General features: G+C 39.8%; 1 protein-coding gene across 4 annotated transcripts in view; it reads left to right on the top strand.

Moving 5' to 3' along the window:
• The window catches only part of GMDS (GDP-mannose 4,6-dehydratase), a 424,030-nt gene that overhangs the window by 7,780 nt on the left and 388,746 nt on the right, over positions 1 to 27,504 (top strand). The window lies entirely within an intron of this gene.

The raw sequence follows: 27,504 nt of genomic DNA, 5'->3' as shown, positions 1-27,504 counted from the left end.
AGTGACTGTTCTTATAAGCTTGTCAGCTCAGTTTCTCCTACGCTGTTGCAGCACAACTCAGGCTTATTTTGGAAAGCATGGCGTCCTTGAAGTACTGAGCAGATGACAGCACAAGAGCAAGTTGGCAGCATGGTGGATGTCCAGCTCCCTCTTCCACAGGTGAATGTTCTCTCTTGCTCTAAATCTCTTCTTGCTACTTTGGTTGCTTTTTAGTCAAGTGAGTAAAATAAAAAGATTTTCTTTCTCTTTAATATTTTTGTCACCTCCTACCTCTTTCATATGAATCCACTGATTGTTTTTTCAGAACCTCAGCTAAGGAATTCCTTTGGGTCATATGTATATGATCTGGGGGATGCAGTTGTCCAAATCTTTCAGTTAAACAAAACTAAAGAAGGTGAGGTGAAAGAGTTTCTCCCCAGTTTCCTGTTCTTATTACTGGAAAGTCCTTATGGCTTGTTCCTTTTGAGGGTGTTCACAGGTTTTACAACCTAAATCCACAATGAAGCTTTTGTAAAGCCTGCCAAACAAATTGATCTGAACTGGCTTATCTTTTGTCACCTGTGCTTTTCACATGTGGTGTTAAGCAACTGAACTTCCTCATATGCAACTTGAATGTTGTAACAATTTAAATTTAGTCACAAATACACACAAAGCAGTATGCCCAAGGCACGCTTCCTTCTTCAGGAGTATTTCTTTAAGTTAAAGTCTCCTTTTTTTTTTTTCTTTTTTTTTTTTAATGGGAAACATGAATTTTGCTTTGTAACTCAACAGTGTCATCTGGCAGTAAGTGAATGAAGTCTAAGAATGCATCTACAGACTTTGGCTGCAGTTAGTTCAGTGATAAGTGCCATTGAAGAGCATTAGATACTGTCTATTCTGAGGCAACTCCATTTTGATGAATTTGCATTGTGCAGTCAAAGTTATGTTTTCAATTACTTCATTACAATGCTCAGCTAAGCACACTGGTCCAACAGGTATGTCAGCTGCAAAGATGTGCTTGTCTTGGGTGTGGAATGCCATAGATCCTGGCCTTTTGCAATGAGTATCCAAGTAGATGAACCAGCTTGTGCTGCATTTGCCAGGCCTGAACACCTTTGAAATAACAGGAAAAAATACGCTTGTTCTAGAAAAATCTGGCTAACCACTAAATGTAGTAAGATACAGTGAAATTTTATGAAATGTTTCTGCAGGGCTTTGCTTCAGCTGTTGTTTGGCCAATTTACTGCTGCTTGAAAATCCTCATCAAGGGAGAATTCCTACAGCCTGTGTGGTGAATGCTAATGGAGAAGGAAAAAATTATACCATGTTAAGTGTCTAGTTGAGTGCTTTTTCTGTCATGAGAAGATGCCTTGTTTCTGCTGCATAGCTGATACCTGCACAGCTATTAAAGAGGTGCCTCTTGGCTCTTGGTTGTGCCTCAGGTAAATGGTAACTGTTCCTGTGTATTCAGAGGCAGTCTGAGGTAGCATGTCACCATACTGCAAAGGAAGCCTTAAACCACCCAACCCCCAATTTAGAAAACAGTAGACAGTTCTTTTATTTGTATCCCATGGTGTCTGAACCCATGCCAGAAGTAGCATATTTGCCACTTTATGAATGGAAATAAACCTTTCCCAAGGCATCTGTATTGGTATATATGTCTTGCAGAAAACAAAACCCAAAGTCAAGCAGGAAATACTTTTGGCTGCTCCTATACCTACCCTTTTAAATTTTTATTTTTTCTTCTGAGTTTTATGCTTCTAGTTTGATTGCTGCAGTCCCATCTGACTTTTACTCTAGGTCTTACTGTAGACTTCTCTGGTGCTATTCTGGAACTGGGAAGCAATATCTGACTGTTTATGTTGCTATTTGTCAAATTACAGGCATGCTGTCAGGAGTGTGGTTGTTTATTTTTTTTTTTTCCTAGCATTTGCTTGGTGCATGAAGAATCTCTTTAGATGCATTAGCAATGGGTGGCTTCATCAATGATACTGGTGATGACCCATAGCTTCCTCTTAACTGAGAATTCTCTGTTGAAAAGATAAGGAACAGACACTATATCTTTGGCTGCTGGTTGTTGTCCTTGCTTTTTTTAGCACTGATATCTTCTCTAAGGGCATACACATTACTGTGGAGCAGGTTTGGTTTTGAAAGCTGGAATTTCTGGTTATACTGTCTGGGTCTCATACAACTAGGTAATTGTGGTTTCGATGTCAGTGTAATTCTTTCCATGATTACACAGTAATAGCCTGTCAATGTATCCCTGCCAAAATTTAGCATGCTGTTTGCCTCTGAAGTTAAATACTATTAAAATACTGCAAGATAAACAGTACAAAAGGGATACAGAACTCTTCAGGCCTGCGTGTAAAATATTGTACTCTTCCATCTTTCAGGTGTCTCTCTGAGGTCTCTCTGCTCCATAGGAATGCTTAAGAAGGCACAGCTGAGAAGCTTCTTTGTGGTGCTGATTTGACTGATACTGGTCAAGCATTGCTCTGCTGAGGCCCAAGCCTGTTCTATGTCAGCAGACCTTTACAGCCTCTTTGCTAAAAAGTGTCTTTGATCCCCTCAGTGTTTGCAATGATATTGGAATCTGTTCCAGAATCTGGCTGGTCTTTGAAAAGCAGTGGGGACTCTGTGGTTGTAGATCTGCAGGCTCAGCAAAAGATGTAATTTTATTTTTGAAGGCAAAATAGAGTTGGAGAATTATTCTGATATGTGAAGGCAAGGAAGTTACAAAAGACTAAGAGTTAAACTTTGCTTTATGCCCTTGCCAGTCCATTTTAGGAAAAAAGTCATACTTGCAGCTGATCAGAGACTGAAAAGTTGAAACTGTGTGGTTTTGCTTCATGTGTTTAATTTCTTGTGGCCACCTGGTATACATTAAATGTTTCTATATTCTTATTGCACCACTTTATAGTTGAATATATAGTGTAACTGTTTAATTCCTTTTTCTGCATTTTAAAATGAGGAGAGGATTTTATACTAATTTTAGACATTTTCATTATTCATTATAAAATAAGAGTCTCAAGACTGGCTGTGTGTCCAAAATTACACTTGCTGTATTTTCATTGGTATTATCCTTGTGTTTTCACACACTTCTATTTATGCTCAATTACTGTTTAGTCATATTATAAAAGCCATCTTAGTAGAAAGACATTATTATGCTGCTATTTTTGGTATGTGCAGTCTAGCTAGAATTTCAAATAATTACATTTTCTGTAGCTTTACTTGTTTAAACATTAGGAGAGATCAGATTTCTCTTAAAATTGGAGAGTAACTCAAATGGGGAAATACTGATTGCTAATTCCTTTTAGAGTGCAATTCAGCTTTGTCACACAAAAACTCTGTTAGTCTTAAGCATACCTGAGGATTTCACATCTGTTGTCTTGATCAGTTAAAGACAAGTGTAACACAGACTTGGCAAATTGAAAGTGAATTCAAGACTACAAAAATTCCCTAATGATGCCATGGTTTTAATTTTGATAAATTGAAAGAACTGTAATGGTTTAAATTATTTTCAGAAAACGTGAAGGTGTGTAAAGCAGAAAATGAGAGTGTGCACATGCACTGGGAATACATTAGCTGATGGGAAAGCTGTGTAACAAGTACTTGCAGTGGTGGACATAGAGCTTACTCTTGACACTGGTTATGTAGGCTGAGTTTCTCAGAATTACTTGGTGTGGCTTCAAAATGTGACACTGAACTTCCACTAATTAGCTGAATCCATTTCATTTCCTTTATACAAGCAGGTGTTACTGGTGATGGATTCTGTCATCTGGGCTGGGAACCTTCTTGCTTAACTGTTTCAACACCTGAGCATGTTGTCTAGGCAGCTGTTTCAGTGAGTGAGAGCCCAGGCTTATTTAAGCAAATGCAGGTGCTTACTTAGGCATATAGCCAATACAATTCACAGCACCAGGCTTCCCTATCTGCTCTGCTGAGTGTGAAAGGTGTCTAGGGTGGCTACCTGATGGGGCTTGTGTTTTTATTGTCCTGAGTAGCACCTCATCTTGCAATGAGGAAGCATTCATTTTATCCAAAGCACTTTACAGGATAAACAAAGGTGATAGGATTTGGTTATTTGAATTGTTTCTTCTAGTAAGAAAAATGTATTGTGCAGTAAATGTGTTAATATGCAACCAAAGATATGAGGACTGCATACTTTTACAGGTACTGTTTCTGTGAGGCTGCTGCTTTGGAGTTGATCTGGAGAGGAACAGTGCTCCCAAATCCCTACTTGCCTCCTGAGCATCATCTGCACAGCACTGCACAGCTTCTCTCTTTCTGATCCTGTTTCTGTTTTGAGGGACTGACTGGTGTGTTTGATTTTCCAGTTTGCCTCAGTAATGTCTTATGTTGCTTTCACGTGTGTACTGTGACTTTGATGTTAAATCAAGCTTCCAAGCAAAAATGTAGTGGTTTTGCTTCCAAAAAGTTTTGGTGAGTTGAGTGTTGGTTCACTGAGACTGCAGCACTTTGGTGTATTAGTGACTGTCCATCTTCCCCTTGTAAAACCTCCCTGTGATAACTTACGAACGTTGGCAGCTGCTGTATTGTGTCTGTGTTGACGGGCAGGATAGAGCCAGTTCATAGCCCTGGATGGTAAGAAAATGGAAAGAGTGGCCAAAAACCAATTAAGAGAGATCTTTTTGAGGGAAGTACAAGCCTGAATTTCTAATGAAGGTCTGTGATCTTGTGAGCCATTCAATATGCTGAGTGAAATGTCCGCAGTTTCATCTAGATCAGTTCTTGACTTTCAGTGCTGGTGGTTTTGATGATTTTTTTTTTTTTTAATTAGTGCTTTCACTAAGAAATAATTTGAACTTATGAAAGTGGCATTTTCTAATTATTTAACTTTGTATATGTGTGTTCAGCTTTCCCTTTCGTGTGTTTGGGACTGAGGGAAAAGATGAAGAAGGGGAGAGTTTATAAATCTACAGAATTTGTCAGATGTATTGCCTTTAAGTCCTTCTAGTTTCACATGTTCTGATTGTCTCAATAAAGAGGCTTTGTTTTAATGTGGGATAAAGAAAAAAAAAATGTAGGAAAGGCCAGGATGAAAAACTATTTTGTTTCTATCTTTACAGCAGGACTGTATTGCCTTTGGCATTATGCTTGTGGAGGAAACATAGCTCATAGTTTGTATATGAGTGTGTGGGGGAATCAGACTGTTAAAATTCAGTGTTTAATTAAATTATAGTACTATTGCAGCTAAGAGACATCAGTGCTTTTCCATACTGAGGCAGTGTCTTGGTTTTGGAGACAAAACTTCAGGAGGAAACACTCCGGAATGAGTGTGTCCTCCAAACGGAAAAGGGCCTCCCCTTTTCCTCCACCAATAAGACAAGTGGGTCACAGCAAGTAAAAGCAGTAAAAAAACCCCAAACTGTTTATTAACACACGAGCAAAACAGGGACAAAAAGAACCTCTAAATACAACAAATTCCCGGAGAGGGAACAGACACCCGGGCTTGGACCAGCCGGGGCCGCCCCTGCAGGACCGGCGAGGAGGGAAGGGAGGCAGTGAGGGAAGGGGGAAAAAAGGACAAGAAAAAAAACCAACAGAACCTTTTCCCAGCTAGCTGGAACACAAAGGAACCCCAGAAAAGCAGCACAGCGCTCCCGGCGCACTCCCTCCTGAGCCCCAGAGCCCTGAGCCGTTGGGCTGAACCGTTCAGCCGCCCCCTCGGTCCGTGGCTCCGGCCCCGCCCCCGGCTCCATCCTAAAGGCACCACTTGGGCATTGAGTGGGCAGTTAAGGAATAAAGCGGCTTCATAACGTCCCCCCAGGACAGGCGGTCAAGGGTGTTAGGCTTCCAAGCTAATCTGTAATGTTTTTTGTAATTTAAACTTAGTAGCGAAATAGAATAAAATTCAGAGTGCTGGCAGTGTGCCTGAAGCATCAAAACACACTGTGAAGAAGTTCATTTGGGTTGTGGTTGCATTCTGTTTGGGGTTTAACTCTGTTTGTTATTTAAAAGAAGATGCTATCTTATTGCAGGACCTTGAGTAGTACATCCCCCAATGTGTTTGATAGAAATACTGCATTTTTCCTGTTTCTTTGGGTCAGATGTGGGTCTTGTGTCAGCGTAAGTGGAGCTTTTAATTTTGTGCGTGCACAGGGCTAATCATTGCTTATTATTTGGTTATGGATTTCTTGCTTGAAGAATCTCAAATGGTGCCTTTTGAAACATAAATCTGTTAGTGCCATTCTGTGTTTAAGCAAAAAGTGGCCAAGTTATGAAGATCTATAGCTATGAAATGTGCATTAGCAGGCAGTTTCTTTGGAATACCTTTAATTCTTGATGAATATATGCCCAAACAGAGCATCACAGGTTCTTATTTCTGTTTCTTGTGCTCTGCCAAGTTTTTGTCTTGCAATATTTATCAAACTGTGTTTTGAGGTGTAGTCCTATTTGGCAGTGATTATTTCCCAAAACAATTTGCAGATTCTGGATCTTACTATTTGAAGATCATGTATTGAAATACAGTTGACTCTTGCATTTCACCCAGTGAAAGCAGAAACTGCTCCTATGGATACCGGCGCAATAAGCTTGCCTCTACTGAAGGCCGTTTTTACAGCTGGGTGTTAAAGTCATGAAAATCAAATTGCTGACACAGCCTTAATCACAGGGCCACAAGTTTTTGTTTTTGTTTTTGTATGACAGTTTCATTGGTTCCTTACAGGTGTTTGTGTATAATAATTCTTATAAGACAACATTTGGTGAGTTTTCAAATGAATCACGTTAATTCCAGGATTAATTTTTGAAGAGAGACCTTTTGACTCTTTTTCCTTTTGAGGTTTTTGGTCATAAAAATCCATATGTTGAAAATGTTTATTACTTTTAATTTTTCAAGTGCAGCCCTGTGTTGGGGGGGAAAAGCAGAAAGAAACTGGCTTGCCTGTGACAGTGGGCAGCCCCACTCTATCTGATGTTTCTGTTGTCAGACTTCTTGGAAAAAACATGGATCTCTGTTTTACTGCTCTGCGCTTGCTGCTGGGCTGGCAGGACAGTGTAGGAGGTGAAGCTGCAGCATTGCTCTCTTCGAGGGAATACCAGCTGTAGCAAAACTGTGAAGAAAAAGCTGGTATGCTTCTGTTTAAGACACCAGCGAGGGAAACTGAGTACAGTAGTAAAGTCTTTCCTCTGTTCTTGCTGGGTGTGTATAGGGATGTCTTGTGCTTTTAGCAGAGCCAGTGATGGAAGACAGAGTTCTCGTTGCAGGGCTTTCTGTTGCTCCCCTTTGGGGCTGGTGTGTGTGGTGGGGATGGGAGGACAAAGGAGTGACTGTGTACAGAACATGAATCTGGAACAGCTTAGGTGGCTATAGTCACTTTTCAGACAGCTTGGAGAAACACCCTCCACGGAGTGAACTGTAAAAGCTGTTGTTCCCTTGTACGGTTATCATTGAGCCTCATTTTGAAGCAGCTGAGGGCTGGCACGTTGCCTCTACAGGTAGTGCTGGTTAATGCAGTAATACACCAGGACATAATTATCTTGACCTCTGGAGAAACTGAACTGGGAGTAATTTGTTTCAGAAGTGAGCAATTTTCTGTGTGTGGCTCCTGGCATCTATAAAGCAAACAAGTCAGTGTTCAACTCCAGTTATAACCTCTCTGGGACTGCTGTTGAAACATGGCTAGCAGACGTGGTGTGGTACTGATACACTTCTTTCTCCCTGGCCTCTGCCTGGGCTTGTTGACATTTGGAAAATGCATATGAAGTTTATGTGCAATTGATAATGCTTTGATATGGATTTCAAAATTGTATCAGATACTGTAGTATGCGTGTGTATACAGCTGCACCTTTAAACAGGTTATGTAGTGAAAAACTTGATCTGGATTTAGTTGAAAGTTCTTACTTGGCTTTTAAGCGATTTTATTGGAGGAATAGCTTAATTAGAAGGGAGACCAGCCTTGCAGAACTAACACTCCTAATGCTGCTATCTTGCTAATACATTTAGTCACAGTTTGTTAGTTATGAGGCAAAAGGCTGACTAATCCAGTGGAAATGTTGGGGAGGTGGGGGGGACTAGAGAGTGAGAAGAAGAAATTCTAAAGGTAAAGCTTCTAGGTCTCCTGCCCCTAGTTTTGGTTATTTCAATGGCCTGTCAGCATTGCTGCTGTCAAGCCCAACAAAATTAAATCCTCAGCTCATGAGAGGTAATTTTGCATCATCTGTGTCTAGGGTAGGAAATGGAAGATTATATGTGTTCAGTGCTAAAGGTTGCTAGTAGACGAAGAGCTAGGTAAAGATGAGAACTCCTAAAATTTACTCCAGCTGAAAACCTTCTTGGTGGTGTTTTTGGTTGGTCTTCAGCTGTAGGTGACCTTGGTTGGCCATAGAGGTGTACTGGGTGCTGGGAAAATGGCATGAATATATAGCTGGGAGTGGGAAGGGAGGATAAAAGTAGGATGGCCCCTTTCAGTGGAAGCATTCAAGAGTGAAACTGTGTGTTGTTCATGAACAAAAAATGTACTTTTCAAGAAAGCTTGTTTACAGGTTTAAATAATTGAATTGTTTTGTCCAGGTTTTTGCAGTATGTTGTGGATAAACTTGATATTCCTGAAGTAATGGTTAAAGGTGAAACATGACAAGCTTCCTTAAGGAAAATATTGCTGCTCTGCATCAGCAGTTCTGGATTGGTGTCATTAAATTCTGACTTGATTCCTTGGTTGCTTTTTTTGCCATGATGTAGTGATCATTCTCAGTACCTCAGATGTACCTGGCTGTTTTTAGCATTCCACTTTTAAACTGTTTCCTGTGAATTCCTCATGATGAAGTATGAACACTGGTGACTGAGCTTTGTAGTGAGTGTTTTAGTAAGTAATGAGACTTTGTATAGTGAGAAGGTGCTTTGTGTCACTTCTTTAAACACTTTCAAGAAGAGCTGCTGTTCTGGACAGCTGTGAGAGTACCTTATTGGGTGTCCAGACCTCTTGAGAATGGAGTTTGAAGAAGAGTAAGTCAGGTCCACTCTCTGTCCTCCTTCATTGGAAACTCTTAAATGCAGTGAAGCTTGAGATGGGCATGGAAACTTTTGTCAATTTTCTTTGTGATGGGAAAAGAAACTTTGTGTGTGTGAAGAATCAAGATGAGAAATTGTTGCCATCAATGGGGAGGGTCAAATGGTGTAGGGAGAAGAAGAAAATCCCAAATCTGATAGCAGAGCACTGTTTGGAGCAGGACTGGGCCACTGTTTCCCTTTTTTTTCCCTGCCAGAGACAGGAGGCTTGTGACCTAGAAGTCTTGTAATGGCTGTTCTTCATTTGTTTAACTTCATTTCTGTTGGTGTGAAAATTAGCAGAGAGCACTTTCCATTTTTCTATCTTGATTTTTTTTTTTTTTTTTATCCCCCCTGGGGTGTGGTGCAGCACAGATACTTAAGGGAGGTTATGCTCCTGTTCCCTGGAAGACTGATGATGCCGTAGCACTGTACTGCTCTCCCACTTCCCCACCTGCACGCAGGGCTATGCTGTGGTGGCACAGCAAATTTTCCCACCTGGAGGATGGAGACAGTGGGTCTGGCTGGGCTGCCTTGAAAGGGAAGATGAACTCTTTGCATGGAGGAGATATTGATGGGGAAGGTTTTTTCAATATGGGAAAAAAATCAATAACTTGATAATCTTCTTGGTATTTTGTATCCTATAAAGCCCCTAAACTTTCCTAGTCCACAAGACAGGATGCAATATATGCAAACTTGGTCATAACAGTACTTGGGCTTTTCAGGCCTCATTATGGTTTTTTGTGCCTTGAAAGAACTCACTTGCCTAGAGTTATTGTCTTTGCTTTGTTCATTCCTTGGTTTGAAAGCAGGCTTTTAAAGAGTGGCTGCACACCTTAGTCTGCTGAAGACAATACTTGGATAAGTGCACTTCCCAACATGCTGCAAATGCATGACTGTGCTTGCAGGAAAGATCTGGTCATGCCTAAACCTGAGCTTTTTACCACAGGTGAAAGGTTGTATTTTTAAGCAGCAAGAAATTGGGTCCCTCCAGTATATAAGCTTTCTCCTCTTTTTCCTCAGATCTTGTCTCCCACTGTGTCTTTTCTGATTTGGATCTTATCTGTTTTGTAAAAAAATTAGCTGCCCACCTCCTGTGCTGTTAGGTTTTGGTTATTAGGAAACCTGTTGCCAGAAGCACTGTCATCGAGCAGCTGTCACTGCCATCATTCCCCTCCCTCCCTTTCCAAGCATTCAGAGAAACTGATGGCTGACTTTACAGGTGATGTCAGCCCTTCAGCTTCCCAAGTTGAGTGGGAAGAGAGGAAAACTCCTCAATGGGCAGTCTTCTCTTCAGATATGAAGCTATGAAGTATCTGTCTTTCTAGACAGAGTTGTACTGTGTCACAGCTGGAGTGCTGTGCAGTGATGTAGCGCTGGGCAGCGAGCAAAGTAATTAATGATATTTCTATCTGTCCTACTCTGAGATTTGTGAAGTTGCCAGTTTGTTCCTAGACCTGACTTTTTCTGCGTGCTTAAAAAAGCCACAAAGTTAGCCAACAACAATTTGGTGCTTTTCTTTTAACGATTTAGCATGTCCAGATGTACAGAGATTTACATACTTCTTCCACCCATGAGGAGCTGTGGGACTATTGCATCTGAGTGTAGTTGCAGGAAGTGATAAGTTTTCTGTTCCAGCAGAAAATTTTACTTATCTTCTGGAAAGAACATTTCAAGTCATTTGCTGAATGTAACCTATTGAAAATTTTATATGTATCTTTTTCATCTGGATACAAAATGGGTTGTTACAGAAGGTATGTATTGCTTTGCTGTAGTGGCAGCCTCTTTTGAAAAAGCCTTGGACTCTGATGAAGAATACAAATGCTTCTGATTTTTTTTGGCAAAAAGTATATTTGCTGTGGTTATTGTAGAAAATATGTGTTATAAAGATTCAAGCTATGTTGTCTTGACAAAGAGAGAAAACTTAATTTCATTCCTTATTTTTAAAGAAGGAAATTAATGTGGGTGGGATGAAATCCTTGTGTTCTTACATATGCTTGGATGATTTTCAGTTTTCTTATGTGTTCAATTGCTTCATGTTTTACAGCACTGGCATTTGGATTTTCAGATTCCTCATGTGAACTGAGCTACTTTTCTGTTCCTCCTCAGTTTCTCATTGAGGAGGGTTTGCATATGGATAACTGGCATGGCAACTGAGAGTGGTGAAAACAAATTAAAGTCATACGTTATAATTTGGAAGGTCTAGAAGGAACTGCTGGAATATATGTGATATTTCTTGACAAGAGTTACTGCTTAAAGTTTGTTATTCCTTTTGTGTATTCTATTTGTTAAATACAGTTTTGCACTAACTCAGCTTCAATTGCTGATGTCTGAATTAATGCATCAGGGAAGAAAGAAGTGGTTAATGCAGGTTATATTTGGCAACACAATGTGGTGTTGATGCAGAGCATTGGGGATCTTCTGTAGGGTTCTGCTACCATCATGATTGGTGAGCTTGGTAGCACCATTTCCTAGAAACTCTCTGTTAAAAGAGTGTCCCATTTTACCTTCTGTGTTTCTTGCCAGGCTTTTACAGTGGATCCTACAATTTCCTGCACTGACTGTTTCATAATGTGTCAATCCAAGTGAACGAGCTATGAGAGAAAACAGTGTGAGGAAGAGAGAGGGTGTTTTACAGTGGTGCATAATCTTTGTACCACTTTAGGGTGAAGCAAGTGGTTTGGAGCATGGTCTCGAGGTCTTTTTTGGGACAAGGGTTTTTGTCTATGATTTGGCTACACTCATAAATTCTTTTAAAACACTAATAGGAACTTTGTGGTCTTGTTTGTCAGACTCCTGAAAAGGCTTTTTCTCCATGCTGACTGTGTTCCAGTTCTTAAAACCTTTTTCTTCTGCAAGACTTGGCGTCCTTGTAGGTCTGTGAAGCATTTTCTGGACTATCAGAGCTAAGAATTGACAGAATTTCTCTTCGTCACTAAGCTGAGGACTGGGAAACAGGAGTGAAATCTAAGAGCACATCTTCTTGTTTTTGGAGTTTTGGGTAGTTTGGGTCAGAAGGCAGAACTGCGCTATAATCTAAGTTAGGGCTGTTAGAAGTAGATCAGCACTATGTAGAAGAGAAATGGAGAGTGGTAGTTTTGAAATTAAACTGAGGCAGAAGTCATCTGCTGAAGTAGATGGTTAAAACCCCACCATGGATCTAGTTAAACAAGAGGCTGGGCACAGAGGTTGGTTCTGGCTGTTGGCTAAGTCAAGGTGGTAGTCAGGGAGAGAGGGCAGAGGACAGCTGTCATGAAGACTGGTGCAGCTGAGTTAGCAGAGCAGTGAAACTAGGAAGAATTCAGGACCCTTTTTGTGGTGCTAGTGAAATCTATAAAGTATGTGGAGAAGCAAAAGGCAAATTTTGATCTTTTAGAAGAGATTAACTGCAGAATGCCAATTCTGATATCAAAAGTGTGGAGTTCTATATTTGAAGTGAGTCAGTGTTTTGTTGCCATTTGAATTTGACAGTATAAGGACACCTTGTTAGTTCTTAGTTTGAACACCAAACTCCTCAAGTTCTATGTAGCTTGTTACTGTGGAGACAGGTATATGTATCTCTATCAAATGAATAGCCTATGTGTTTAAATTCATCCTTAAAAATCTTTGATATGCTGTGACTGACTGAAGCATCTGATGCTCTGTTTTGATTGAAGTTTAAAGTGGAGCAGTGGTCTTTCCATCAGAGAGCTGCCTGGGATAGGCTGTTCATAGGACTTTTTGGTTTCTCAATAACAGCTTGTGACATTTTTTTTATTGTTAAAAAACAATTACTCATTGCTATTTCTGAACTATTTAAAAAATGAAACAGACGTTGTTTATCCCAGTTCAAGTATAAAGGCTCCACAAGTACCACATGTGCTACAGTGATAACCTTCCTTCAGTTCTGTGTTGGAGTGTTATGCCAAATGCAGTCTTTGTGCTGTAGTACAATGACTGACATCTTGTGTGTTGGGGTTCTTAGTGCTAACCTTTTCTGTTTTGAGCATAATTAGGTTGGCAATGTTTAATTTCTTCCAATTCTAATAAATGGGTATTATTTCTGAGTATCTTCTCTTGGTACCTTTGAATTTTGAGAATGCAAAATCACTTATTCTTACATATTGTAAACATGGATGATAGCAAAAGTCTCCAGTACTGAGGTAATTAAATCTGGAAGTGACTCTTAAAATGCTAGATAAATAGAAACAGTGAATGCCCATTTATTAACGTTTTAAAGCAACTTGTACATAATTATCAAAAGACATAAAAATATTCTGTACAAAATAAGATATCTGTGAAGTGCCTTATGCTTTACAGGCTGCTACTTATGTGGTGTGTTGGCCAGCTTCAGTCCTCTAATCACTGTCTACCCTTTTCATTAATGAGAGAGGAAAAGGTGTGGAAGAACCACGTGAGAAGCAGGGCCTGAAGCAGCAGGAGTGCTCTGACAATAGAGGGTGCCGGGGCCACTGTAGTTGGTGCTAGTGGTGGATGAGGAGGGACCCTTAGGAAACAAATGGGAGAAGAGTAGGAAGACACTACAATTCCTTTTCTCTGTCTCCAAAATTTGAGGATCCTCTTTTCTGGCAGTCTCCAAATAAGGTGGACTTCTTCCTCCACAAGGCGGATGATGAATCTAGCTGAGGCTTTCTCCCTCAGCTTGCTTGTCTCCATTCTCATTCTCTCAGCAATGAGGGAGGTATTAAATGCATCTTGATGCATGTACTTTATTCTTTCCTTCATTTTTTGAGGAAAGAAATCATAGCCTTTGTCTAACTTCCTCGGAGAGCCTTGGTCAGCAAGACAGTCCTGGTTTGGGGGCAGTGATCTACAGGGTCTTTCTCCCTTGCATGTCATCTTCTGGTATCTGTTTCCCATGAGGCTATAGTCTATGGTGTTATTTGGCTTGCAAGTACAATGTTTTGCTCCAAAGCACTGTGATAAAACAATTACCCCTGTCTGAAACTTTCCCTGCCAGAAGTGGATGGAGCTGTGTTGAACTGTTTTGTGTACTGGGCCAATGTCAAGTGGGAAGATGGACGGAGCCCACAGGGATCACCCTCAATGAAATGTGAGGTACGGACTTGTCTTCATCCACAAGTATGCCCAATTTCAGTTGAAGCATTGAGCTGACATCTTAGTAACAAAACAAAAACCTACTTTTTTAGGTTAAAATTGACATATGTGGTGGCCATCGCTTATTTTACTGTAACTGTGTGCAGATGGAGATGGGGATTTGAACCCCTCTTGACAATCACTGCAAGCTGACAAATGTGAAATAGAGAGCTCATGCTAATCAAAAAGGTGTCAGTCAAAAATGATCTTGTTTTAAATGAGCACAGATTTTAGCCACACAAATATTTGAGGCCTCTGGGCTGCTACAGGCATTTCTAATCTAAATGAAATGAGGTGTGTGTACAGGTGTCTAATCAGTTTTGATACTGTTCAGAAACTTCTTGTAGATTTATTATGTTGAACCAAGTGACTGCAATATGTTGAGTGTGAGTTAGACTTTGTGTAATCACATAAAATGCTTTTGCTCTAAATCTTGATTCTCAGTTTAAGATTGAGATTGAAAATTCTCCACTGAACTAATAAACCTGAACAGCTTTTTCATAGGAAATGATCTCAGTGCTTTAATTGTAATTAAGATGACATCTTTAATACCAAAACTTATGCACATGTTAAAAGTTACTGATTATTTTTCACTTTTAGTAGGAGTCAGAATTCTAGCTATTTAGATTTATAGCCTTTTTTTCTGTGGGGAGGGAGCTTTGTATAAAGACTTTCTTAATTCAGATCTTAAGTGATTCTTACACACATGGTATACAAAGAGTGAGCTACATACTACTGCTCCTTCAACAATACTCCATTTTTCCCTTCAATGTTATAGGATTCTTGTCAAAAGCCAATAAATGGATGAGTGTGCTTAATGAATCGTGTGAAAGCACAGTTGAGTTAAAAAGGAAGAAGAAGAATATTAAAGAGAAAATGTTACAAAGTGGTTACCTTTTTTAATAGTAGTAATGTCTTTAGGCTAATGGAAAACTGGCTGTTTCCAGTTTCTTTCCAGTTTGAAAGATTAGTGTTTTCCAAAATCAGTTAAGTATGTTCCTGTTAGCACAGTAGCTTGCACCAGATATATGTGTGGTGCTCTAAATACAAGCACTCTTAGCAGAAGAGCTGCATCTTCAAAAAGGACCATCCCTCATCTTCCCTGAATTTCTTTGAAGTACTTTGGACTTTTCATTGCTTCTCTGTCCTTGTTTTTTCTTTGCCCTTCTTTTACATCAGCACATCTCCACTCTTCTCTGCCCTTTTTTCCTTCCATTCTTCTCTTTGTTTCTCACTCTTCTTTGCCCATTTTTTGCCCTTCTTTGTTCTTCTCTGCTCTTCTTCCCTGCTCTATTCTGCCTTTTTTTGCAATATTGAGAGAATCGGGAGATGGGTTGTTTGGGGTTTTTTGGGATTTTTTTTTTCTTTAACAAAGAAAGAATTCTGGATTTATTAAAAACAAGCAAAAAACTTTTAACCTTCTCTGGTGGACATTTCTTCCAGCTGTTGCTGAAACTGGTGTCCATTAGGCTGTGCAGCTGAGGCTGCTGCGCTCACCGGGAAGCAGGACATTTGTGATTGAGTTCCTGTTATTGACTGGCTGTAGAGAAAAATGCCAAATTCCACCAGACAATACAGTGGGCCCGCCGTGGGAGACTTTAGTGAATGCTGTTGTGATGTTTTGTAAAACAGGATTTTTATTTTTAATTTTTTTTTAATTTTATTTTTAGGGTTATTCTCTCGACTGATTTTTTTCCCAGGCTCTTCAGCAAGCTCTGCAAGCAATTCAGAGAATGACCAACTTTGTCCAATGTCTGGACAGGCCTGAGTAATGTGACACAAGAAAAGCATTTGCAAATCTTTTTGCAACTGTATTTTGAATATGTCACCTCTCATCCTTTTTTATGCACTGAGGATGTGTGTGTCAGATAAGTGGCTTCTTAGTTGTTTGGGCTTGGTTGTGGTAATACTGGTGCACTTTGAAAAAGGGTGGTCTGTAGTGTAATCAAAATGAAGTGTAAAAGCAAAGTATATTTGCTACAGGTTTGTGACATTAATTAACTCGCCACAGTTTATAAGAATAATTTAAACTCCCAAGGATAGGCAAAACCACATTTATATTAACTGCAAAGATAAAATCTGTGGCTTTTCAGAAAGTGTTGAAGGTTTCCTTCACTCAAATACTTTCCCATCGTGCACAAAGCATTTAATTTGTCTTTGAGCACTACTTTGAAATCCCTTAGAGCTGGAATTGTTCCTGAGTGAACTAAAATATATTTCATTCAAAGCTTTTCCATGTGAGAAAAACTTATAGTTGTGGTGAACTAGGAGTCTTGTTATGGGCAAAATTGTCTCTGTTTATGAACATGCTTTCTTCCAAACATAAATGCCAACAGGTCCTTCTGTGCTGTGCTGTCTGTACATTACTTTCCCCTTATCCACCCAGGGGTTATTTGTGAGATAAATGGGAATATCTGTTCCTTAAAATTGGGAGTGCCAGGGGCCCTTGGTTTTAAAGTCAGATAATGATTCTTGTTGGCTTCTGTTGGTATTTCCATACACTTCAGTGCTTTAGAAAATGAGTTAATTTTCAAAGCCTACATATTATGACACATGCTGACTATTAAATATAGGTTAAATGCAGGTTGTGTGTTACTTTTGGTATTATTTCTCTTTTTGAAAGACATATATATATATATATATACACACACACACAGGGTTTTATTCTTCTTGGCATCATGAATTAATAGTCCTTTGCTTGTTTACTGCATGGTAATATTTTCCTGTGGCTGGGGCCAACCTGTGCTCATTTAAACTGACTGATGCACCAGCAGGTGGAAACCTTTTTACTAAAAGCAGTTTTAACTCTCTTGGGGGAGAGGAGTGAAGATGGGATTTTCAGCCTGGGAGCTGGGCTATGACGAAAAACAACAGAAAGGGAAGGTACCACCCATCAGGCAATCATCAGTGGTTTAAAATGAGATAAACAGAGGCTTCTTTCATAGCTTGCTTCCTTTCTCTGCACCTTTTGAAGGTGTTCAGAGTGGAAATGTTCCTGCCATCAAGTGCAAGATTGTGTCTAGTTATGTTTTATAGATTAGAAAGCTTATTTTTCTTCCAGATTTTCTATTTAAAGTTCCTTTAGCGTTGTAAAAACTTGTTATTTACTTTACCAAGCAGAATAAATTAATGTGAGATAAATATTCTCCATGCACCTGCTCAAGAAACTGCTGTTGTGGAAGGTTTTCAATAAAGTCCTAGATGTCTACGTGGCAGCTTCCTCAGGTTTTTTAGGATTTCTAGCCTTTCAAATATATAGTGACAATGTCCTGCTTTAATTTTTGCAAACTTGAGTCTGGAAGTACAACTAATTTCCAAGGCCTTTAATTACATGGAAACACTTTAATATATACATTTAAATGGCATTAAAATTAAAACAAACAAAAAACCCACTAAAATTCTGTCTGCCTTGGCTAAAACGTGAGAAGTAGCATGAGTTTTCTATTTTTCAGAAATATTTTATTATTCTTCTTATTATTATTACAGATAAGGTATGCATGTTTGAGGGGGAGGAATTCAGGCAGTAAATGATTTGTTTTATCCTTTGCTATACAGGTCAATTAATCTACCTTAACCAGACACTCTAATTAGCAGTGTCCCATGGGAGGTTGTCCTACAGCCAGCAGCATGCAGGAATTAAAGCAAATTAATTATTCAAGCAGATTCATCTTTGAAGCTGGATCTTCACACTAGAGCTGTTAAGAATATCTGTGCTAGCACAAAAGAGTATCTTTCCCCCTTTCCCTTTTTTTTTTTTTTCCTTTGGAAATAGTAATTTCCCATTCCTCAATAGGGGCAAACAAAACTTAGAGAAAAGCTAGCTAAGTTTGAAGAGCTCCTGGTGACATTGCTACACTAACTCAAAATGAGTTTTTTAATGGCAGGTGTCTGGTACTCTTAATGATATTTTTGTTCACAGTTTATTTTAATGGTTTCTAAATATACAGCAAAGGGAAGAAAAATTAGGGTTTTGACCACCTGTTCAGTCTTACGGGGGCAGGCTGTAGGTTCAAGTGGTTGGGTAACTTTCCTCAAATAAAGAGAGGTTAAGTCATTATAATGAGCATATAATTTATAATGACAGTAGTATTTTAAGGTAAAGGTTTTAATATAAATGTGCATATCTTTAAAGAAAAGTGTACATAGCTTCTTTTTGCTTTTTTGGAAGACCTTTCTTAAATAAAAATACTTTGATTTAAGGAACTACGTTTGCTAAGGCCATTGACTGAAGTGTTGAAAGTTACATTACCAAGACTGGGAATGTACAACACCCAAAGTTCATGGGTCAGTTTACTAGAGCTAGGAAATCAGAAATATAATAGCAGAGCTACTGAATTATTAATAACTTCACTCCCTCGGGGGGGAAAAAACAGTTGAATTCCTGATTGTTATTTAAAAACCTGAAAATTGTAATAGTTTTTCTAATCTTGCAATATTGCTAAAAGCAGAGAAACTTGCTATGGAAAATTTGTGAAATGTCCTGGAAAATGTCACCAGTGCTAGAAAGCATTTTTTAAAAGGTAATTAAAACTGGTTTTAGGTTTGGCTCTGGCAGTCTCAATAAGAAGCTGGATCTTCAAGACTTGCAAAGGTGTATTTTAACGTGTATAGCTATTATTAGTTTGGAAACAGAAGTATTCTGAAAACTGTTCTGGTGTCTGAAAGGAACACCCATTTAAAAATGAGACCTTCTAATTTCACTTGAAAGTATTGCTTTTCTCATAGTAATGGATTGAGGTAACAGAGCAAGGGAATATTGATAAACACAGAGAAAAAGACTGTTGTGTGAAAGTTGTGACAGGAGAGCGATAGTCAATTTGTTTCCCTTAGTGAGGTTCCTTGCCTCCCACAGTACAGAACCTTTCCCAAAATTTGTTTTGGGTCACAACCATTCATCAGACCAACTCACAGCCTTTAATATAGAGATTGGAAAGGGGGATTTGAGGACTTTGTTCCTTCCTTTTTTTGCTTTGATAGTAAGGCTTTTGAATAATTTTATTAAGATAAAATATAAAATGGTATTAAAATAGAGAAGGCATGTATTTTGATGGGTGTATTGTCATACATGAAATCCCTATTTGTGCTTGGTCTTTGCATATTAAGTGCCTTAATTAATTTGAGCTTAATATTTTTAAATTGAATGTTAAAATCAATCCATCAGCCCAGGTACACTAATCAAGTTTTTATGATCTTCCTGTGTTTACTGTATACCTTTACAAGTGTTTTAAGATGTGTTGGATGTATTTTTTTTTTTTTTTATGTTTTACTTGTATCTTGGTTTCAAGGCAGATTTTAAAAACCCCAGTTGCAACAAACAGCCCAGCCCCCCATAAGCACATGACCCTTATCTCAACTAATATCACCCCTCTGACCAGGAGGAGCCATTGGTGGACAGAGGTGGTCTGTCAAGGGGAAAACACCAACCGCCTTGAACCAGGGGGGTGGACTGTGGGCGGAGCAAAAGCTATAAAAGGAAGAAAAGACACGTGGTCATCCTCATTTTCCCTTCCTCTCCAGCTTGCTAAGGCAGTGCTGGAGAAGCCTACCCCTTTCTAGGGGCTTTTTAGAAATAGATTTCTTTTTGACCAGCCTAAACTGCAAGTTTATTTTTTTCTCTACCTGAGGTTCAGAGCTGTCTTAAGCCTAAAGTTCCTGAATCCCTGCGCTCCTGGGGCATATCTCTCGAGCCATCTGGATCCCAAATTTTTATATTTTGTTAGTTTTTTTTTTTTTTTGCAATTTTTCAATTTTTCTGTTTTTAATAAATTGTTTTAATTTCTACAAAGAGTTGTCTCATTCCTCACAACTCTTTTGGGGGCTCGTCCGGGATCCTATTTTTGCCCTAAAATCCAGGTATTTTGGTTAATTTTACTATTTTTGAATTTTTGCGATTTTTTTGGTTTTTTGGTTTTTCTCCTTGGATTTTCTGGGCTCCCACAAGGATTACTGCAGCAGAGAAAGGACACCTCCGGTGGAGAAAGACTTGTGGTAAGGCTTGAACCCTTCTTAAAGGGAACTTAGTTAGGGACTTACCCTTTTTAAGGGCTATTCGTTTTTGGGAAACCTCCGAGTGGAATTCCTTTTGTGAGAGAGTGTGTGGGGGGGTTGGCCGCCCCCAGTGTGTGTGTGAGTGTGCTTGAAAGGGTTCATTTTTAAGGGCACCACGAGGGATCACCCCTTTAGAGACACAGAGGGGAAGATCGAGTGTGGTGATCAGCCTTTCTGGGGGGAGGTTTCCACGTTTTAGGGGTGTGCGCAGCCCCAAATTCATTTTTATTAGTGTCTCAGTCTCCTCGGGTCTAGAACTGAGGAGAAACCTCATTTTAAACCCCTCTCTTTTCCTTTTCGCCGCGTGGTCGGCGGCCATTTTGAAATTTCGCGCCGCCGTGTGGTCGGCCGACATTTTGTGTCCTTTTAATTTGAACTGCACCCCTTTGCTGTCCTAAGTGCATGTGTGAACTTGTTTTAGCTGCACTCTTGTGGTCAGTGCTATCTAGCACCTTTATACTTCCTGTTAGTTTGGAGTGTTTGGGTTATTGGATTGTAGTTGTAATTTGCTTTATCTGCTTTAAGCCAGACACTACTTTGATATTTTGAATTACTATTTGTGTTATTCATTATAATCTTTTTCCTTTAATTTGGTTATAAATATTTTAAATTTATCTCTCCTTTGCTAATAAAGACAACTCTTGTTTCTTAAATTTTAAGTATATATGTATAAAACTATCTAAATTTCAGTTATACTTTAACCAATTTAAATATTCACTAATTATTCTTTTTATAATTAAAATTAATTTTTCTTGCAACATATTTGTTTCTCACCAGCCTGCCATATCTAATTTTTTTCCCACAGATTCGCCATCATTCATTCCCTTATATATCTACTAACCCTGCTTGCTCTTCTCTACATTAGTTGTATTGTATTTTATGCTTATAACTTTATTATCATTTTTTTATTATTGTGATAGTGTATTGAATTTAGGTTATTTTGTAATATTATTTCCTTATGCAATATTTTAATTGTTTTATATAATACAATACTTTGGTTTATTTAATTAGAAAAAAAAAAAAAAAAAAAAAAAATTTTTTTTTCTTCTGCACTAGCTACTTGTTTGCTTCCCAGTAACAAAATGGGACAAGCGAATAGCAAAAAGAAAGACCTAATGAAGAAATACAAAATCTTCCCAGACAGTCCGTTAGGGCAAATGCTCCTAAAGTGGGAAGAAAATCTTTTAACTAAAGAAAAAGACCAGTGTCAAATGATTAGGTACTGTGTTTTTAAGTGGCCAAAACATAGAATTAACAAAGATGGTCTCAGATGGCCCAAGTATGGGTCTTCTGAAAAATGGCTTTGTGAGGCTTTGCATTCTTATGTACATTACAAAGCTCCAAAACATTCTGATGAATTAGACTATGCTAAAATTTGGTTAAATTATTGGCAAAAACAAAATGAAGACCAAAGCAAAAAAATAGAATTGGAAGAGGAAACTAAATCTAATTCAATTGGACTTAATAAAAATTCAAACCAAATTTTTTCCATTGCAGAAGAACACAAACAGAAAGAAAAACAAAAACCTAAATTAAATAAACCAAAGTGGGACCCCCTAGACTACCTTCCTCCAGTAACTCCTCCAGAAAGGAGGGTCCAAATTGAACAAGAAAGGGTCCTTCCTTCATCAAGCCACCCAATCGAAAGGGACTCAGAAAATGAGAATGAAAGTGAAAAAGAAAATTCTGTTCCTTCCTGCTCTCACAAAAAGACAACCGGACAAAGGATTTCTTCTAGCCAGGATGGCCCAGCATCTTGCACTAGAAAGAAATCATTTAAAACACCTGACTGTCCCACCTGCCTTAGCACTCCCCATGAGTCTAAAATTTTACCTCTTAGGGAGGTACCCATGGGAAATGCTCAAGGAGGAATTGGTTATGTAGTTGTACCTCTAGCTTCATCTGAGGTACGGGAATTTAAAAAAGAAATGAAAAGTCTGATGGCTGACCCCATTGGTCTAGCTGACCAATTTGATCAATTCCTCGGCCCTAATATTTATAATTGGGGAGAGATACAATCCATCCTTCACTCCTTATTCACCATTGAGGAAAGAAAATTGATTAGAGCTGCAGGAGTGACAGTCTGGGACAGAGAAAATAATTCTAATCAGGGCCCAATTGGAGAACAAAAATTACCACTGACAGACCCTGAATGGAACCCAAATTCAGAAGAGGGCAGGAGGAACATGAAAGACTACAGAAATTTAATTATAAAAGGGATTAGAGAAGCTGTTCCTCGAGTTAATAATATGAAAAAAGCATTTTGTGGGGAACAGGAAAAGGATGAGTCCCCAACAGCTTGGATGGCTCGGTTAAGGAATAACATTCAACTTTATTCTGTCATTGACTTAGACAGTGAGGGAGGCAAAACTATGCTAAAGGTACATTTTGTGCTTCACTCCTGGCCTGACATCAGGAAAAAATTAGAAAAATTGGAAAAATGGCCAGAGAGGGAACTAGATGAATTACTGGAGGAAGCCCAAAAAGTCTTTGTTAGGAGGGATGAAGAGAGGATGAAGGCTAAAAGCCGAATAATGAATAACAGTACTAATGCTCCAATCCACAACCCTCCTACACAAAGAACTTCCCAAAGGGGCATCCCACAACAGCAAACCCAAATCTGCTCTCAGCAACAGCCACAGGTTTGTGTTTGCAATAAACAACCTAACCCAATTGTTCAAAGACCTGAGAGGTTAATTTGCACATACTGTAATAAACCAGGCCACGGGCAGTGGTACTGTTTTAAAAAGCAGAGAGATCAAGGAGTCCTTCAAATGGAGGGACAAATTTTGAACAACTGAAGGGGTCAGGGGCTTTATTCTCTGGGGCAAAAACATCTTAAAGAGCCCTTGATAAAATTAGAAGCTGGACCCCAGAGACAACAAGTGGAGTTTTTAGTGGACACAGGTGCTGAAAGAACCTGTGTCACTGAAACACCTCCAGGATGTTTTATTTCTCAAGATACATTAGATATATATGGTGCTAATGGTGAAAGCTTTGCTGTTCCTGTAATTAAAAATGTAATCCTTTCCATACAAGGACGTACCCATACAGGGGATGTGCTATACCTACCTCAAGCTGGGATCAATCTTTTAGGACGTGACTTCCAAATACCTCTGAGGGTTGGGGTGGTACCGCAGGGTGGAAAAATGACCACTAAATTGTTTGTTTTATCTTTAGTAGATGAGCAACACATTGACCCGGTAGTGTGGGCCAAACCTGGCAACCGGGGAAAAATGGACATCACACCTCTAACAATTGAGTTGCTCCCAAATAGCCAGCCAGTACGTGTACCACAATATCCCCTCTCCAAGGACAAAAGAAAGGGCCTGAAGCCTGTTATCATGGACTTATTACAAGATGGAATTCTTGAGACCTGCAAATCCAGTTACAACACTCCAATTTTGGCTGTCCAGAAACCAGATAAGTCATTCCGGCTTGTACAAGATCTGCGTGAGGTCAATAAGAGAGTCCAAACCAGGTACCCACTGGTGCAAGACCCCTATACACTCCTGAGTCGGGTACCCCCAGCACATGCCTGGTTCTCTGTTATTGACCTTAAAGATGCTTTCTGGTCATGTCCTCTAGATTCTCATTGCAGAGACATCTTTGCATTTACCTGGGAGGATCCAGACACTGGACGGAGGCAGCAGCTGCGCTGGACTCGCCTGCCTCAAGGGTACACCGAGGCACCCACACTCTTTGGCCAAGCGCTAGAAGATTTGCTAAGTTCCTTTTCTCCACCCGAAGGGATTCAGGTAACTCAGTACGTAGACGACCTGCTCCTCTCTGGGGAACAGGAGTCTACGGTAAGAACTGCTACAATTCAGTTACTGAATTTTCTAGGGAGGAACGGGCTGAGGGTGTCAAAACCTAAATTACAATTTGTGCTACAGGAGGTGAAGTATTTGGGACATCTAATTGGCCATGGCACAAAAAAACTCAGTGCTGAAAGAGTAGAAGGAATCCTAAATCTACCACCTCCAACTTCAAAACGAGAAATCCGGCAATTATTAGGCCTATTTGGATACTGCAGACTGTGGATTGATCAGTATTCACAATCTGCCAAATTTTTATATGAAAAACTAATAGAAGAAGAACCTTTTAATTGGACTAATTCAGACACACAAAAATTACAAAATCTGAAAGAGAAATTAACAAAAGCACCTGTTTTAAGCCTTCCTTCACTAGAAAAACCCTTCGATCTATTTGTTAATGTGGAGAAGGGAATTGCCTATGGCGTCTTGACCCAGGAGTGGGGAGGAGTCAGGAAGCCGGTTGCTTTTCTTTCCAAATTACTAGATCCAGTGTCCAGAGGATGGCCCGTCTGCATCCAGTCCATCGCCGCAGCAGCTGTTCTGGTCTCGGAGAGTCAAAAACTCATTTTTGGTGGAGACTTGACAGTGCATACACCACACTCAATCAAAACCATTTTAGCTCACAGGGCTGCAGAGTGGTTAACTGACCCAAGAATAGTCAAATATGAAGCCATTCTCATGCACTCAGACCACCTGAGGTTAGTTGTGTGTACACACCAAAATCCAGCTCAATTCCTTTATGGGACCCCATCAGAAAAAGAAATTGAACACAATTGCATTGAGATAATTGACATCCAAACAAAAGTCAGAGAGGACCTGGTGGACTGTCCCCTCAATGAAGGGAAAATCCTCTTCATTGACGGGTCATCTCGAGTGGTGGGTGGAAAGCGATGCTCTGGCTATTCAGTGGTCGATGGACACCAGATGTGTGTGCTAGAAAAGGGCAGATTGCCACCAACCTGGTCAGCTCAGGTCTGTGAGCTCTATGCCCTAGAAAAAGCACTCCACCGACTAGCAGGAAGCATCGGGACCATTTACACTGACTCCAGATACGCTTATGGCGTAGTCCACACCTTTGGAAAAATCTGGTCCGAAAGGGGGTTCCTAAACACCAAAGGGAAAGATATCCTACATAAGGAATTGATCCTAAAAATTCTAAAAGCACTGCAACTGCCTCAGGTGATCTCAGTGGTGCATATTCCAGGTCATCAATCGGGAACCACAAAAGAAGCTCGGGGGAACAACCTAGCAGACTTGGCAGCAAAAGAAGCAGCAGTGGAAGAAGAGGTAAAAGTGATGGAAGTAAACCAACTTCCAGCTAACACCACCACATCTGACACTATTCCACAAACTAACATTTTACCCACGCCCATTTTTACTGATCAGGAAAAACAGAAATTAGTTTTAATTGGTGCCAATGAGGATTCTCAAGGCCGCTGGTATTTACCAGATAAACGCCAAATTTTAAACAAAAATTTAACCCGAGAAATTCTACAAAATATTCACCAAAGCAATCATTGGGGTTCAAAGGCTCTGGCGGATCACTATCTCAGAACCTTTGGATGCACTGGTGTTTATGAAATAGCCAACCAAATAACCCGGGACTGTGTAATCTGTCAAAAAGTTAACAAAAAGGTAATGAAAAAGAACACGGGCGGAGGAATTGAATTAGCAATCAGGCCTTTCCAAAACATTCAAATTGACTTTACAGAAATGCCTCCTGTCCAGAGGTGGAAATACCTATTGGTAATCGTTGATCACCTTACCCACTGGGTGGAAGCTATTCCAACTGTCAATGCAACAGCCCAGACAGTGAGTAAGGTGATCCTCGAGCAAATTATCCCCCGTTATGGGATAGTCCACCGCATAGATTCAGATCGAGGTACTCATTTTACCTCCCAAATTGTACAACAATTGGCTCAGCAATTAGGAACAAATTGGAGATTACACACCCCGTGGCATCCACAGAGCTCTGGGAGAGTGGAACGGATGAACCAGACAATCAAGAACACCCTCACAAAATTAATGCTGGAAACAAAATGGACCTGGGTAAAATGCCTTCCACTTGCTCTTCTTAGAATCAGGACACAGCCAAGATCTGATTTGGGTTGTTCACCATATGAGATGTTGTATGGATTACCCTACCTTGCTACACCACAAGAGTTGGATGTGAAAGAGTGTGGAAACACCAATGTACAACAATATGTACAGATAATTGCCAAAAATCTAGAGTTGCTAAGGGAAAGAGGTTTTCTACCACAAACTCCCCCACTTGATTTTAATTTACATCACATCAATCCAGGTGACTGGGTGTTAATAAAATCCTGGAAAGAAAAGTCATTAACCCCATCCTGGGAAGGTCCATTTCAGGTCCAGCTAACCACTGAAACAGCTGTCCGGACATTTGAAAAGGGCTGGACGCATGTCAAGAGGGTGAAGGGTCCGGTGGCACCACCAATTGAAGAGAAGAAACCTCCAGACAAACCATCAAACTAAACACCCTGTTTGAAAGCTCCACTCAGCATCCCTCACTCCAAGTTAATAAAATCCTGTACTCCCAGTTCTTCCCCAGTTATACCTCAGTAATAAGTGCTAGCTACAAGTTGTTAAACTAAGTTGAAAATATTTTGCTGTTAATTCTGTTCTTTGTTATTCCCTTTTACAGATTCTGCCTTCACACAACCATATTGTCACATCAACTGTATAGTAAGGCTCCATTTGAAGCCAGCATTCTCTTCCAATAACAGTCCAATCAGACTCCAAAATTATGGGCACGATAACTCTAATCTTTGACAAGGCCAACCCTAAAATAACCATGAGTTTCCAGAAGCCTGAGGTCACTGAAGAACCATCTGAAGGTGAGATGCCTAAAGAAAGGACGAAAGAAGCAAAGATGACAACCCCCACCAGCAGAGGCAACCCAAATGCTGACAGCTCCTCTCGGGTATGCCTAAAGGGGAAAGTGAGCAACATCCTGCTACTGAGTGTCATCTGTCTCTGGGTCCTCTGGCCTCCCTTTACACAAGCAGCCGACAGCCGCTGTAACAGATGTTACAAGACTGTGTACCAGGCAGAAGGAGGCTCATTTCAAATTCGACACTTTTTCCGAGCACATACTTATGTTAATCCATCTTGTTACAACATAACAAGGTTGAGTATCTGCTCAGAAAAAGGTCACAAGTACTGGATTGGCAAAAACATTGGCACCCAAATACATAAGCAGAAGGGAGAGTGCCCCTCCCAAGACGATTGGCTCTGTTTCAATTTTAGATACATAACCAAGACAGAAGATTTGTTGAAAAGAAAGACCTATGACACTGACCTGATCCAAGAGGTGGTCATAGAAGAAAAGGAAAAACAAAAAGAAAACAATCCTTTGATGTCAAGGAAAAACTTGTTTATTGACCTGGCAGAAAGGATTGGACAACAGCTAAATTTAACAAATTGCTGGGTGTGCGGAGGAACTTTAGAATCGGAGAGTTGGCCTTGGCGGGGAGTCAGTCTTGGACCCCCCGATTTACTCCGACTGAGTAATCTCTCCCCCACAACCCGACA

Source organism: Aphelocoma coerulescens, chromosome 2, assembly GCF_041296385.1.
Source record: "Aphelocoma coerulescens isolate FSJ_1873_10779 chromosome 2, UR_Acoe_1.0, whole genome shotgun sequence".
Lineage (NCBI taxonomy): Eukaryota > Metazoa > Chordata > Aves > Passeriformes > Corvidae > Aphelocoma > Aphelocoma coerulescens.
This window is presented reverse-complemented; position numbering and strand designations above follow the sequence as displayed.